We start from the raw sequence: 14,509 nt of genomic DNA on the forward strand, positions 1-14,509 counted from the left end.
CTCCATTGGGGACCCTGTGCTCAGTTCAATGGCTGGCTGAGAGTGTTTCCCTCTGTGTTTGTCATGCACTAGCAGAGCCTCCCAACTATATGAGACTCTTACACTACAGAAGGAGACCTTGCCTCAAAACACAACAGAGCTGGGGAAATAGAAGAGTCTGTCATAAGAGCATGAGAGAGCCTGAGTTTCCCCATGTGAACAATGAGGGCGCATTTCTGTAGCCACAGTGCTGGAGATGTAGAGACGAGCAGATGCCTACAGCTGGCACACTAATCATGTTAGCTAAATCAGTAAGGGCCAGACTCAGTGAGGGAACCTATCTGGGCCATAGAAAAGCTGAGGACTAGCATTGGCCTGTGACCTCCACATGTGCAGCCACACCCACATGCACAGGTGCACCATACAAACACAGACAAATACTTTAGAGACACCCTTACAGACTGTTAGTATTCTTTTTATAATCAGATCACAGACACCCTAGACACCCTTACCTACACTCTTACAGGCATATCTGCATAATTACAAAAAAAAAAAGCTGTAACAAAAAATAAATCAACAAAAACCATTCTCTGAAGGTTTTTAGTAATTCTTGAGTATAAGTGACCCCCAACAACAACATGTAAGATGTGCTACGTTAACAACTGACAAGATCAAGTCCTGATGCTAATCATTTAAGCAGCAATGGCCACCACATTAAATTCTGCACATAAATCATTTGATTTAATCTCCACAAAGGTGCTATAAACACATCATTGTTATCTCTATTTTTAAGGATAACAAGCAAGACGAAACTAAGAGATAGGATTTAAATTAGAATCCATATGCCTGCAATTATTTGTCTCACTTTAAAGCAATAACTTTAGTTTTTAAAAAGCAGAACTATATGAACCCTTAATAAAAACTTTTAGGGTTATTGGTATATTTTATTCATTATCACATTCAATTTAGAAAATTCATAGGTGCCATTTTATTACTATTTGATAGAGGGAGAAAGTATGTCTCAGGGAACTTAACACTTCCAGATAAAAATTTAATAAGTTTAACGTATGATTACTTGGGTTCTCTCTGAAATCAATACTGTGTGGCCTAATTAAAGATACAAATATTAGTTTAGCATGTACTATCACTACTTCTTTTGTGTAAGATGTATACCCAGGGTATATTTAGGTCTACCCTTAGTCTCTGTATTTTTCTTTGGTGTTAGCCTTTGTAAACCAAATAGCAAATAGCTACTTGAGCATATTGTGAGAATGGTAGAGGTGTGAGCAGTGAGTAAGTTGATGTGTGTGAGTGGGAAATTACCTGCAAGCAGTGAATATGTTAAATCCAGAATGTTAAACCTAGAAGCTCATCTGGCCCTGGGCTGTGCCTTTCCATCTCGCTGCCAACTACAGTGTACATGTGGGCTGCTTTCAGTCAACGCACAGAATATGTAGAAGATTAAAAGACTCTAGGAAGCCAAGATGGCTGTCCTACTTGTATGTATTGAGGAAAGTCTGCCAAATGCTCCACAGTCTTGCTTGATTTCACTTTTTCTTTTTAAACACATATGTTCTAGAAGAGCATGAAGGTTAGCAATTACTCAAGGTCTGATAAATCTATCCACACACGTGCATGCATATGCACACACACCGTACAAATGCACACACATGATGAAAGATGCTTAGCTGAAGTCATGGGCTGACTTCATCTCTTTGAATGGTTCAAAAGACAGCCATGCTGGGTGTTTATGGAAAAGAAAACACCATGGTTAGGAGATTGTGAGGTATGCAAAAAATGCCTACACAGAAGTAGAGCAGAAATGGGAGAAAGTAGGGGCTGAACTCAAACTCAATCTTGGCTGCTTAGCCATGTGCCTTTTACCACATAGCACAGTACAGTAAAACCTACTTTTTCTCATCTCTTATAAAATTACCATCCATTCAGCACACAATGCATCTAAAAAGTTAAAATGCATAGGCAATGTACTTTTTCCATTCATACAGTGTACTATTTAGTTTGATTTTTAGGAAAGATAAGAAGAGTATAAAGAGAATAATACTTTACCCTTTACATCTTCTGATTTTTAAGTTTAAATATAATCAAATCTAATTATATATGGATGATATAAAATTAAGTATGAGGGGAATAGAAAGAGGTTAACATCTTATTACATATCCCTTTAAATTGTCTCACTTTTAAAATTTAAATATAATTAGTAAAAATTAATTTTTGGGGTTTTTTTTGTTTGTTTGTTTTTTTGAGACAGGGTTTCTCTGTGTAGTCCTGGCTGTCCTGGAACTCACTCTGTAGACCAGGCTGGCCTCGAACTCAGAAATCCGCCTGCCTCTGCCTCCTAAGTGTTGGGATTACAGGCGTGCGCCACCACTTCCCGGCTAGAAAAAATTAATAATTTGATACTATTTGTTAATATGAGCCATGCTATGTGTATACATGACCCATGCCATCACTTCTTATTTAATTTGTTACAAGTGAGTAGATAGAAAAGTCAAAGGTTTTATTACAAAACATTTTTTACACTTGAAAATATTTATTTCACTCTCATTTAGCAGTAGGGTGTTTATATAAAAGTGACAAAACACTCCTGAGACTAAGTAGTATGCAGGCCCTACAGCTTATTGTATAGCAACAAAGTCATTAACATAGGAAGATTCGTGAAATAAGGAAACAAGTAGGTCACAAGATGAATTGTTAAATACTAAATACTGTTACTTTAAAGCGCCCACACATAACCCTGAAACAACGCAGAAGACATGATGGGTGGGGTTAATGAGCAGGTTCTCATTCCCTTCTTTTTGGTTTATTTGTATATACAAATATTTCTGTGAGAAATTAACCTTCAAGAAAGAAGGAAAAAGAACAAAGGAAAATAAGTGACAATTCAACCCTGCAGAGCCTGTTGTCACACACACAAATCAATGTACTAGTGAAAAGTCGAATGTCTTTAAGTATGCACACACTGTATCTACAGCTGACCTTAAACTCCAACTGTACCTTAGCTTCCCCTAGCCTTCACTGCACTATGCATCCAAAGGACTTGTGAGTGTTCTCTCTGTCCGCTCTTTCCTTTCATCGCCTTGCACGATGCTTGCTAAGCCCACACTCCTCCGTATCTTTCTTCATCTGTGTCCAGGAAGCAAATTCTTTACTTTGCATGCCACTGCCATGCTTTTCAGTAGCAATGTTTGTAAATGACACCTGTAATAACTATTTCTATATATAACTTCATTTCATAGTAAAGTATAAGGAAGGAGTTTCTTCATCCTTATCTAATGGATAATGCACAATTATTTCCATATATATATTCTTTTAAAGACTTTAAGCACTTTTTGTATGATATGTATATGGAGTACTTTGTTTGCATGTATGTATGTGAATCGCATGAGTGCCTAATGCCTGCAGAGTTCAGAAACAGATGTGGAATGCCCTTGAATGTGCTACAGCTTGTTCTAAACCACAATGAGGGTGCTGGAACCAACCTCAGGCCCTCTGCAAGAGTTCTCTCGCCAGCACCTGCATCAATCATAAATTCCTAAAAGACTAAGAGAGTATACAAAAGCCTCTATTGTTTGAATGTTAACTGTGGGTTAGCCTAAGTGAGATTTCAGATACACCATCTTGAATGATTTTTGTAGCATTCCTGTGGATCCACCACATGGAAGTAAACGCTTACAAAGGTACCCTGACTACTTGTATAGAAACTGATTTGAAAAAAATCAAAATGCTCATAATTAAAATCCAATATGCCGAAAACTTGAATCGTGTCCATTTCATTACAAAAGCATGAGTCCATGTTGTTCTTCGGAGGTGACACAGTGCACACAAAGCCCCAATGACCAAGGATTTCTCGTACACTGCAACTGCTAACAAGTAATATATTATCTATCCAATAAGGGGGGAAAATCCTTTTGTCTAATATATATATATATACATATATATTATTGGTAAAATGTCCTGTGCTATTTGAGCTCATTCAAAAGTTGGGTTACCTTCATTCCTCTTGGCCCATACATAACAACATGGCTCCTTTAAGAACAGCTAGAAAGCAAACTATTTTCTCTTTTCTTTTTCTTTTTTAGATTGGTTGTTTTATTTACATTTCAAATGTTCTCCCCCTTCCCAATTTCAAAAGATAGTATTGTTGTTTCTTTCATGATATGAAAGAGTGAACACTGGGAAAGAGAAGCCAGAAGTTTAGCCCTGGAAAGCTCATCTTTGGAAAATGGAGCTGACTGCCTCCTCCAGTTGGTTCCACAGCATGCTGGGAGAACCCATATTGCTGATGTTATCTCTATCCGCTACTATTTGTTGCTTTACTCAGAAGACTTACCCAAGGTGTGGGGATCAGGAACTCCAGCTGAGTGCCTGAAAGGGCCTTCTGCAGAGAAGTTTTGAACACTTAATTTGATGATATTTTGCTACATATGTATCTCTTGCTATAATATATTTTTACTTTAGGTTGAAAAACAATGAACTTATTCAAATCTGAGAGTATAGCTATCATAGATCATTCTCTGTAGCTATCAAAATATATGAATTGGAGCTATAACAGGATAAAAACCTAACTGGAGGTAATATGACAATTTTGTTAAGATTACAGCCTGGTACTTAATAACTGTCTATGAACTTGGACAAAGTTACTCCTGCCTCAGTTTTATCATCTGTAAAAGAAGCATAATACCCCTAGAACTGTGAGGACTGAAGATCACATTGCATAATAGACAGAAGGCAACCATAAATAGCTGGCATTTATCTGTAAATATATGCATATGTGTATCTAAATAGCTGCCTTTACAGTTAGCTGGTCCTCTAGAATTCATTTACCTTTGGGTTAAAATAATAAAATTGGCCAATGATCAGATTTTATATTTTTCTAGCTGAAAATCAACTAGGTTAATGAACATGGCCTTTAAATCTTGTAATCACCAAAGTTTACTATGTTTAATTATGTTAAAGTACACATTGATTGACTTCTCATGTGATGTATTATTTTACCTAAGACAGAGACGAATGATTTTTGATCTCTGTTCTTAAAAGATCTATATATATATATATATATATACATATATATATGTATATGTATGTGTGTATCTCTCTCTCTCTCTCTCTCTCTCTCTCTCTCTCTCTCTCTCTTTCTTACACACACACACACACACACCATATGTACACATACCAGCAAATGCCAGAAGATGATATTGGATCACCTGGAGTTGGAGGTACAGAGCCACGGTAAGCCACCAGATGTAGGAACTGAGAAAGAACTCCAGAATTCTAAATGAATAACAAGAACTCTTCCATCTCTCCAGCCTGCTTTATTGATTGCTTTAATGTCTTGTTTTGTTTTGTTCTGTTTTTGAGACGGGAAGATATAGCTCTGACTGGTCTTGAGGATCTTGACCTTGAACTCCTAACCCCACTGCCCCCATCTCCCAAACACTAGAATGATAAGCACATGTAACCATGCCAGGTGAAGATAGTAAACAGCCAAGTTCCAGAGCCAGGCAGACGGGAAACTTAATCATGACAATTTTATATGTGTATGTTACAACCTCTCAGTTGCAATCTAAAATGCATGCAAGGAGACAGGATTTTTCTTTTGTAAGCAATAAATAGTGACTATAAACTGCTAGGCAGAAGGTAGAGACACCTGCAAGCATTCATGAAGTGCTATATGAATGTGAGCCACAAATAAGAACAGTGATTTTTAAAAAAAAAAAAAAGCTAGTTGCTCTATGTAACGAACATAAAATCTCCCTGAAAATATTTGTAATTGTTTAAGATATAAGTTAATAAAAAATAAGGTGATATTTGTATCACTCAGAAATTATAAAAAGTTCAGTGATTAATTGTACAGGAGGTTAGAAAGATCATGCTTTCTTAAATATAGTTTTACTCTCAAAAGGCAAAAGGGCACTTGTCTGTTGCTTCAGGGTCTTTTAATATATGACATTTTTCTTTTTAAAAAGATTTGTTTAGCCAGGCAGTGGTGGTGCACACCTTTTATCCCAGCACTTGGGAGGCAGAGGCAGGTGGATTTGAGTTCGAGGCCAGCCTGGTCTACAAAGTGAGTTCCAAGACAGCCAGGGCTACACAGAGAAACCCTGTCTGGGGGGGGGGGGGGAAGATTTGTTAATGTATATATTTATGTATATGGTGTTTTGTGTGCATATTATACACCTGCACACCAGAAGAGGCCATTGAATTCCATGTTACTACAGTTACAGCCAGTTGTGAGCTTCCATGTGGGTACTGGGAATTGAACTAGTGACCTCTGGAAGAACAGAGTGCTCTTAACCACTGTACCATCTCTCTAGCCCTAATACTGTATTTTTCTTTACAATAGATTATAGACCTCTTTTGGGATTGACTGATTTGGAGAAATGGAAAAAAGGTGATCAACGAATAACAAGAAGATGAGTGAACTCCCCTGAGGAAGCCACATTAGTCAAGAAAGGGTAACACCTTTTGGCTCTTGGAATAATGTAATGAGCTTCTTTACTCGATCTAGACATTTGTCAAAAGTAATTTCTATTTACAACTCTTCTGGGTAACTCCAATTCTCCACCCAAAATTATCCCGAATTATTATAAGTGAAAGAGTTTATAGTAAAGTCAGAACATTCCTTTCTGAAAGTACACCTGATTCTAATCAGTGATTTCCAAAATGTGTCTCTAAAGCTGATGTATAGGATTATAAGCGTGATACCATCTCAGGAATGCACAGCAGTAACAAAAACAGAAGTCATTTTTAATTAAAACTGAAGGAGAAAAGTTCAATTAATTTTAAGTCAGGAATGTCCCATTCTGAATGTATGCAAAAGACACCATCTTCAGCTGCCTGCTCGCCGTCCCAGTAAACCCGCAACTATTTTAACAGTATTCAGTAAAGGGAACATAATATAACTTTCAAGAACCAGGGTGACCAAACCCTGGGAATAGGGGACAGTTAGAAACACCGCACAGAACCAGTTGTCTTCGGCCTCTCCTAGGAACACTCGGGGACCCCAGCTCGACTTCCACGCTGGAGGTAAGTCAGGCGAATGAAGACAGTAAGCCCAGGCCTTCTCCAGCCTCAAGGAGGATCAGGCACTAGAGGGAAGGATTTAGGGGCTCAGCTCCTGTCTGCTCACGTCTCGGTCCCACCAACATGCGGCAGGTAGCTGGCAGGCCGAACACACCGGCCAGAGACAGGGGAAAGTCACTTACCGATCTCCATCCGCAGCGCGGATCCTGCAGGCGCCGGACACGCTGGCTCAGACAGCCCTGGCGACCACTCGAGAGCGTCACTGACAACCACCCGGAACTGGTAAACTGCTTCCGGGGACGCCGAGCGCGCGGCGGGAAATTATTTCCTAGAACCCAGATTATTGGAGCAGTGAGTGCTACGGTGGTAGTCGTCGCCCCTACCGCCGCCACCGGCAGCGCCGCAAGAAGAAGACAGCCCAGAAGCTTCTGTCGGCCCGGCCGGGAAGGTAAAGCGCCTCAGCTCGGAAGACGCCGTTTACCGCGTTCTCAGGCCGCGCCTCTGACTTCCCGGCCGTCCTCGCTGGGCCGCGGAGGCGCTTGGCGCTCGCGCTTTCCACGGCCTTGGTTCCTTCGAGGTGAACTCGGGGCCGGCGCCCGCGCCGAGGGCCGGGCCCTCCGACCTCGGCCTACCCGGCCCCGCCGGCAGACGGGTCCCTGGCCACCTCCGCAGCGCGCTCAGGCCGCTGCGTACTGCCAGGGCTCCGGGCGCTAGGCCGCCCGCGTCTCCTGTTTCCATAGAACCGCCTAGGATGCCTCACCGCCGCCCCAGTTCTTGGATGCCCACTTACTTTAGCTTCCGTGAAGGGGGCAGGGATTCCCAGGGCCTGCCTTCCATTAAGAGGAAAACCGAGACATTCTCTTTCTCGAGTAGAATTGTTTTTCCACGCCGAAACGAAAATGAGCTTTTATCTCATCCGTATTGTAGGCTTTGAAGAGCAGCGCTCGTCCTCCTTTCCTAAAGGGAGGGTCTGTGGTCCTGGGGTTCCTGAGCTCCAGGTCAACTCTAAGTTGCCTGATAATGCAGATTTGTATTCTGCTTTCAAGGTCTGGCTAAATTGACAAACACTGATTTACCTTAATACTCCAAGTCGGGATTTGGGACCCGTGGTTGATGGAAGTGAATTTTAAATTCCCCAAGCTCTTTTATGACAATGACTATCCTCTACAGAGGACAAAAAAAAAAAAAAAAAAAAAAAAAAATTCTTTGAGACATTAGAAATGAACTGGAGTCACAGTCACAACCCAGGTCTTGAGTTGGTTTTCAGCCTGTTCCTGTGAATGGAATGTTTCTTTTTTATTCTGGGTGTTCAGAACATAGCCGATCATTTGGGTAGATTTGTGTTAGAAGAAATGTATTTGTGAGGTAACATTAAGAATTTCTTTTCACGAGCTAGGATGTTGAAACACTCAAATGTTTAGATAGATCTTATTGGGAGAGAGTCTTCAATAAGCAACTAAACTTTTATTAGACCTGTTTTCTAAATCGATATTTTCTCATGCTTCATTGACTTAGGTGAAGATCAATTATATAATTTAGGATTTTTTTGCTTTTGTAAAGCAGAAGGCTTAGATCATGTTAGTGTATGAAATAGTAGTCTGTTGTAATTCCTATCCAAAACCAAATTTAAGAGCAGTTAAAATTCCATTCCATGCATTCACAAATTCCATGGCTGCCTCTTTGATATTTAGGAAACCAATAGTATGGCCTTACTAATTAGATAATATTTTCACTTTGTTTCTTGGCTATATTATTCTACAAATCTTCCCTCTGCTTTAAAGACCATGTTAAGAGTAAATTCAGTTCTCTGTAAGGTTAAAATAATAAAGCTAAAGGACAGACACTGAAGACTCTTTTAGAACTATAATGGAGCATCACCTGTTCTTTTAATCGATTCCAGCAAGATTATTTTGAAATTTAAAATATATTATTTTAATAATATGTATGAAAAATTTCAATAATTGATCCAAATCTGTTTTGAGAGAAAAATAATAGAAACTTTTACCAAAAGAAAAGTAATAGTACTTTAGAGTATTCCAAGAAATATGTGAATATTTTAGATATCGGTATTAATGATTAATAATTGTTTAAATTTTTTTTCATTTTGTTGCTCTAAATGTCTCCTTAGATTAAGTCTAAAATTTAAACCAGGTTGGCATTGTAGAAAAGGCATAGCCTTTCCAAAGTAACAGGCTTATCTTTGTATCTTGGTTTCACTGTCTATACAAAGATGTGAATCCTCAAGGTAGGTTTTATTTTATTTTCTCTGCCCTTGGTGCTAGGAATTGCCAGAGTATTTATTTTCTTATCCTGTTAAATTAGAAGTAATTTCTAGTATTCTTACCAGTATCTTGTTTTTCATCTATATTTAGGTAGATATACTGGATAAAAATATGAAGTTTGTAGATTTCACTAGATCCTTTATAAGAATTAAGTCAATCATTTTAATTAATTAATCTTAGATTTGTGCTTTTCTTAAGAAAGCTGTCTTTGTGCAGCTTGCACCATGTGTAGTGTAGATAGATAGGAATGTCTCTACATTTTTCCTCTAAATGTCTCCTTAGATTCTAATTTTTTTCTTTCTTACACAATCACATTTTGTTAATTCTCTGTTGCCAAATTCCATTAAGGGAATTAATGTCTGTTCCTTTTCCTAGATTTAAGAATATTTCAGAAATCTCATCACTAGAGACTTTGGGCTGTTCGATTAGATTTGTGTTCTGTGTTGCTTGTAGATTGAACCTAGGGTCTTATAGATGCTGTCTAGACACTGTAGTGTTGTAGATTGAACCAAGGGTCTTAGAAATGCTGTGTAGACACTATAACATTGAACCAAGGGTCTCATAGATGCTGTGTAGACACTGTAGTGTTGAGCTCCATCCCCAATCCCTCTGGACCTCAGTTAAATAATTAAGAATCATATTGTGGGAAAGTGGTACAGGAAGTAAGATGGCTTCTTTTTATGTTTATTTTGTGTGTGTATGTGCATATTATATGTTCCATCTGTATTGGGATCAAATCAGGTCTTCAGGCTTTGTACCTGCTGAGCCATGTCCTTGCCACTAACAGAACATTTTTTAAAACAAATTCCAAAGCCCTATTGAGTGATATAAGACCAAAGGTCTGTTTCCTAGGCCAGGATTCTGACACTCCACCTAAAATCAAACAATTCAGACCAGTAGAATATCACTCACATAGCATGAGTACTAAGATAGGAGTGTGTACTGTTGTAATGTATGGGTTATTAACAGTATTGTAAAGCAGAAATCCAGAGTTTTGGCCATACTCAATTTCATTGTAATTTTAAGTTTAAATTTAATCTTTCAGTTAAATCTTTTAAATTTTGAATTCAAAGCAGTAAACTGTCATAGAGTCTTGTATGTGCTTTGTGAAAGACTGTTCAAATAATCTCCAGTAAAAGATGATTTTATATCAAAATATTATCCTATTGAAAACAGGCTGCTAATTTTCAACATGTAGATTTAAAACAATGGAAAAATAATCAAAAATTAAAGTATATACCCAAATTTTGTTATATGCTTATTTTTCATACAAACAAAATTAATACAGTAGCTTTATAAGGTAAAGAAATTAGAGATGATTTAAATTGCTATACACTAGTAGTACTTTTGAAATATTCTATACTCAGTGTTTGTTGAAATTTAAAAAAAATTGGTAAATATATAATTTTAGAAGTAAACGTTTAGTTCTTATATGTGTACATATACATATACTTATATTCTTATGCATGGTTATAAAATATTATAATGCAGAATATAAAAGATTTGCTCTAATTTGGTCCAAGGATGTTTTCAGGCACCCTGGCTTCTTTTTTCTGAAGCAATTTTTTAGTCAGTTGTTGATCCTACCCTCTCACCTGCCCTGTTTGCCTACCCTGACCCATAGGGTCTCACTCTGTGCCCATGCTGACCTCTGTCCTGTAGGGTCTCACTCTGTGCCCATGCTGACCTCTGTCCTGTAGGGTCTCACTCTGAGCCCATGCTGACCTCTGTCCCGTAGGGTCTCACTCTGAGCCCATGCTGACCTCTGTCCCGTAGGGTCTCACTCTGTGTCCATGCTGACCTCTGTCCCGTAGGGTCTCACTCTGTACCCATGCTGACCTCTGTCCCGTAGGGTCTCACTCTGTGTCCATGCTGACCTCTGTCCCGTAGGGTCTCACTCTGAGCCCATGCTGACCTCTGTCCCGTAGGGTCTCACTCTGTGCCCATGCTGACCTCTTTCTTGTAGGGTCTCACTCTGTGCCCATGCTGACCTCTGTCCTGTAGGGTCTCACTCTGTGTCCATGCTGACCTCTGTCCCGTAGGGTCTCACTCTGTGCCCATGCTGACCTCTGTCCTGTAGGGTCTCACTCTGTGCCCATGCTGACCTCTGTCCTGTAGGGTCTCACTCTGAGCCCATGCTGACCTCTGTCCTGTAGGGTCTCACTCTGTACCCATGCTGACCTCTGTCCCGTAGGGTCTCACTCTGTGCCCATGCTGACCTCTGTCCTGTAGGGTCTCACTCTGTACCCATGCTGACCTCTGTCCTGTAGGGTCTCACTCTGAGCCCATGCTGACCTCTGTCCCATAGGGTCTCACTCTGTGTCCATGCTGACCCCTGTCCTGTAAGGTCTCACTCTGTGCCCATGCTGACCTCTGTCCCGTAGGGTCTCACTCTTTGCCCATGCTGACCTCTGTCCTGTAGGGTCTCACTCTGTGCCCATGCTGACCTCTGTCCTGTAGGGTCTCACTCTGTGCCCATGCTGACCTCTGTCCCGTAGGGTCTCACTCTGTGCCCATGCTGACCTCTGTCCTGTAGGGTCTCACTCTGTGCCCATGCTGACCTCTGTCCCATAGGGTCTCACTCTGTGTCCATGCTGACCTCTGTCCCATGGGGTCTCACTCTGTACCCATGCTGACCTCTGTCCTGTAGGGTCTCACTTTGTGCCCATGCTGACCTCTGTCCTGTAGGGTCTCACTCTGTGTCCATGCTGACCTCTGTCCTGTAGGGTCTCACTCTGTGCCCATGCTGACCTCTGTTCTGTAGGGTCTCACTCTGTGTCCATGCTGACCTCTGTCCTGTAGGGTCTCACTCTGTGTCCATGCTGACCTCTGTCCTGTAGAGTCTCACTCTATGCCCATGCTGATCTCTGTCCTGTAAGGTCTCACTCTGTGCCCATGCTGACCTCTGTCCTGTAGGGTCTCACTCTGTGTCCATGCTGACCTCTGTCCCGTAGGGTCTCAATCTGTGCCCATGCTGACCTCTGTCCTGTAGGGTCTCACTCTGTGCCCATGCTGATCTCTGTCCCGTAGGGTCTCACTCTGTGTCCATGCTGACCTCTGTCCTGTAGGGTCTCACTCTGTGCCCATGCTGACCTCTGTCCCGTAGGGTCTCACTCTGTGTCCATGCTGACCCCTGTCCTGTAAGGTCTCACTCTGTGCCCATGCTGACCTCTGTCCTGTAGGGTCTCACTCTGTGTCCATGCTGACCTCTGTCCCATACGGTCTCACTCTGTGTCCATGCTGACCCCTGTCCTGTAAGGTCTCACTCTGTGCCCATGCTGACCTCTGTCCCGTAGGGTCTCAATCTGTGCCCATGCTGACCTCTGTCCTGTAGGGTCTCACTCTGTGCCCATGCTGATCTCTGTCCCGTAGGGTCTCACTCTGTGTCCATGCTGACCTCTGTCCTGTAGGGTCTCACTCTGTGCCCATGCTGACCTCTGTCCTGTAGGGTCTCACTCTGAGCCCATGCTGACCTCTGTCCTGTAGGGTCTCACGCTGTGTCCATGCTGACCTCTGTCCCGTAGGGTCTCACTCTGTGCCCATGCTGACCTCTGTCCCGTAGGGTCTCACTCTGTGCCCATGTTGACCTCTGTCCCGTAGGGTCTCACTCTGTGCCCATGCTGACCTCTGTCCCGTAGGGTCTCACTCTGTGCCCATGCTGACCTCTGTCCTGTAGGGTCTCACTCTGTGCCCATGCTGACCTCGGTCCTGTAGGGTCTCACTCTGTGTCCATGCTGACCTCTGTCCTGTAGGGTCTCACTCTGTGCCCATGCTGACCTCTGTCCTGTAGGGTCTCACTCTGAGCCCATGCTGACCTCTGTCCTGTAGGGTCTCACTCTGAGCCCATGCTGACCTCTGTCCCATAGGGTCTCACTCTGTGTCCATGCTGACCCCTGTCCTGTAAGGTCTCACTCTGTGCCCATGCTGACCTCTGTCCCATAGGGTCTCACTCTGTGCCCATGCTGACCTCTGTCCTGTAGGGTCTCACTCTGTGTCCATGCTGACCTCTGTCCTGTAGGGTCTCACTCTGTGTCCATGCTGACCTCTGTCCCATAGGGTCTCACTCTGTACCCATGCTGACCTCTGTCCCGTAGGGTCTCACTCTGTGCCCATGCTGACCTCTGTCCTGTAGGGTCTCACTCTGTGCCCATGCTGACCTCTGTCCCATAGGGTCTCACTCTGTACCCATGCTGACCTCTGTCCTGTAGGGTCTCACTCTGTGTCCATGCTGACCTCTGTCCCGTAGGGTCTCACTCTGTGCCCATGCTTATCTCTGTCCCGTAGGGTCTCACTCTGTGTCCATGCTGACCTCTGTCCTGTAGGGTCTCACTCTGTGTCCATGCTGACCCCTGTCCTGTAAGGTCTCACTCTGTGCCCATGCTGACCTCTGTCCTGTAGGGTCTCACTCTGTGTCCATGCTGAGCTCTGTCCCGTAGGGTCTCACTCTGTGTCCATGCTGACCTCTGTCCCGTAGGGTCTCACTCTGTGCCCATGCTGACCTCTGTCCTGTAGGGTCTCACTCTGAGCCCATGCTGACCTCTGTCCCGTAGGGTCTCACTCTGTGCCCATGCTGACCTCTGTCCTGTAGGGTCTCACTCTGTGCCCATGCTGACCTCTGTCCCGTAGGGTCTCACTCTGTGCCCATGCTGACCTCTGTCCCGTAGGGTCTCACTCTGTGCCCATGCTGACCTCTGTCCTGTAGGGTCTCACTCTGTGCCCATGCTGACCTCTGTCCTGTAGGGTCTCACTCTGTGCCCATGCTGACCTCTGTCCTGTAGGGTCTCACTCTGTGCCCATGCTGATCTCTGTCCCGTAGGGTCTCACTCTGCCCATGCTGACCTCTGTCTTGTCATTGTTCTGCCTCAGCCTCAAATCTTTGTTTTATTTTTTACACTTTTGTTGTTGTTTTGTTGTCTCTGCTTTTCTTTCTAAATTTCATTGTTAACATATTCTAGTTCTATTCCTCAAACATGTTCCAGTGCTGGTATATTGTAAAGAAATCAAATGTTCTATTTAAAAATTAGGATAGAATATACATGATCACAGTAACAAGAACTGTAGGTTTCCTGGTGCTTTTGGCTGACACCAACTGTCAAAGAATTCCAGGCATCAAGGATAGGACATGGTGAGAGATATTTTAAGAAAGTCCACACCTCAGTGACAGTTGCTTGCTATGTATAAATGGCAGCTCTGGTCACAGGCAC

At 42.4% G+C, this 14,509-nt stretch overlaps 2 protein-coding genes across 3 annotated transcripts in view; one reads left to right on the plus strand and one right to left on the minus strand.

Moving 5' to 3' along the window:
- The window catches only part of Kiaa0825 (KIAA0825 ortholog), a 465,970-nt gene extending 458,640 nt beyond the window's left edge, over nt 1-7,330 (minus strand). The window contains exon 1 of the mRNA XM_052159485.1: nt 7,206-7,330. The gene's annotated coding sequence lies outside the window, so the exon portion shown is untranslated. The remainder of the gene's footprint in view (nt 1-7,205) is intronic.
- An 18-nt stretch (nt 7,331-7,348) lies between these two features.
- Slf1 (SMC5-SMC6 complex localization factor 1) overlaps nt 7,349-14,509 on the plus strand; it is a 97,694-nt gene continuing 90,533 nt past the window's right edge. For both annotated transcript variants that reach the window (XM_052159486.1, XM_052159487.1), the window contains exon 1: nt 7,349-7,471. The gene's annotated coding sequence lies outside the window, so the exon portion shown is untranslated. The remainder of the gene's footprint in view (nt 7,472-14,509) is intronic.

This window comes from Apodemus sylvaticus, chromosome 16 (assembly GCF_947179515.1).
Source record: "Apodemus sylvaticus chromosome 16, mApoSyl1.1, whole genome shotgun sequence".
NCBI classification, from domain to species: domain Eukaryota; kingdom Metazoa; phylum Chordata; class Mammalia; order Rodentia; family Muridae; genus Apodemus; species Apodemus sylvaticus.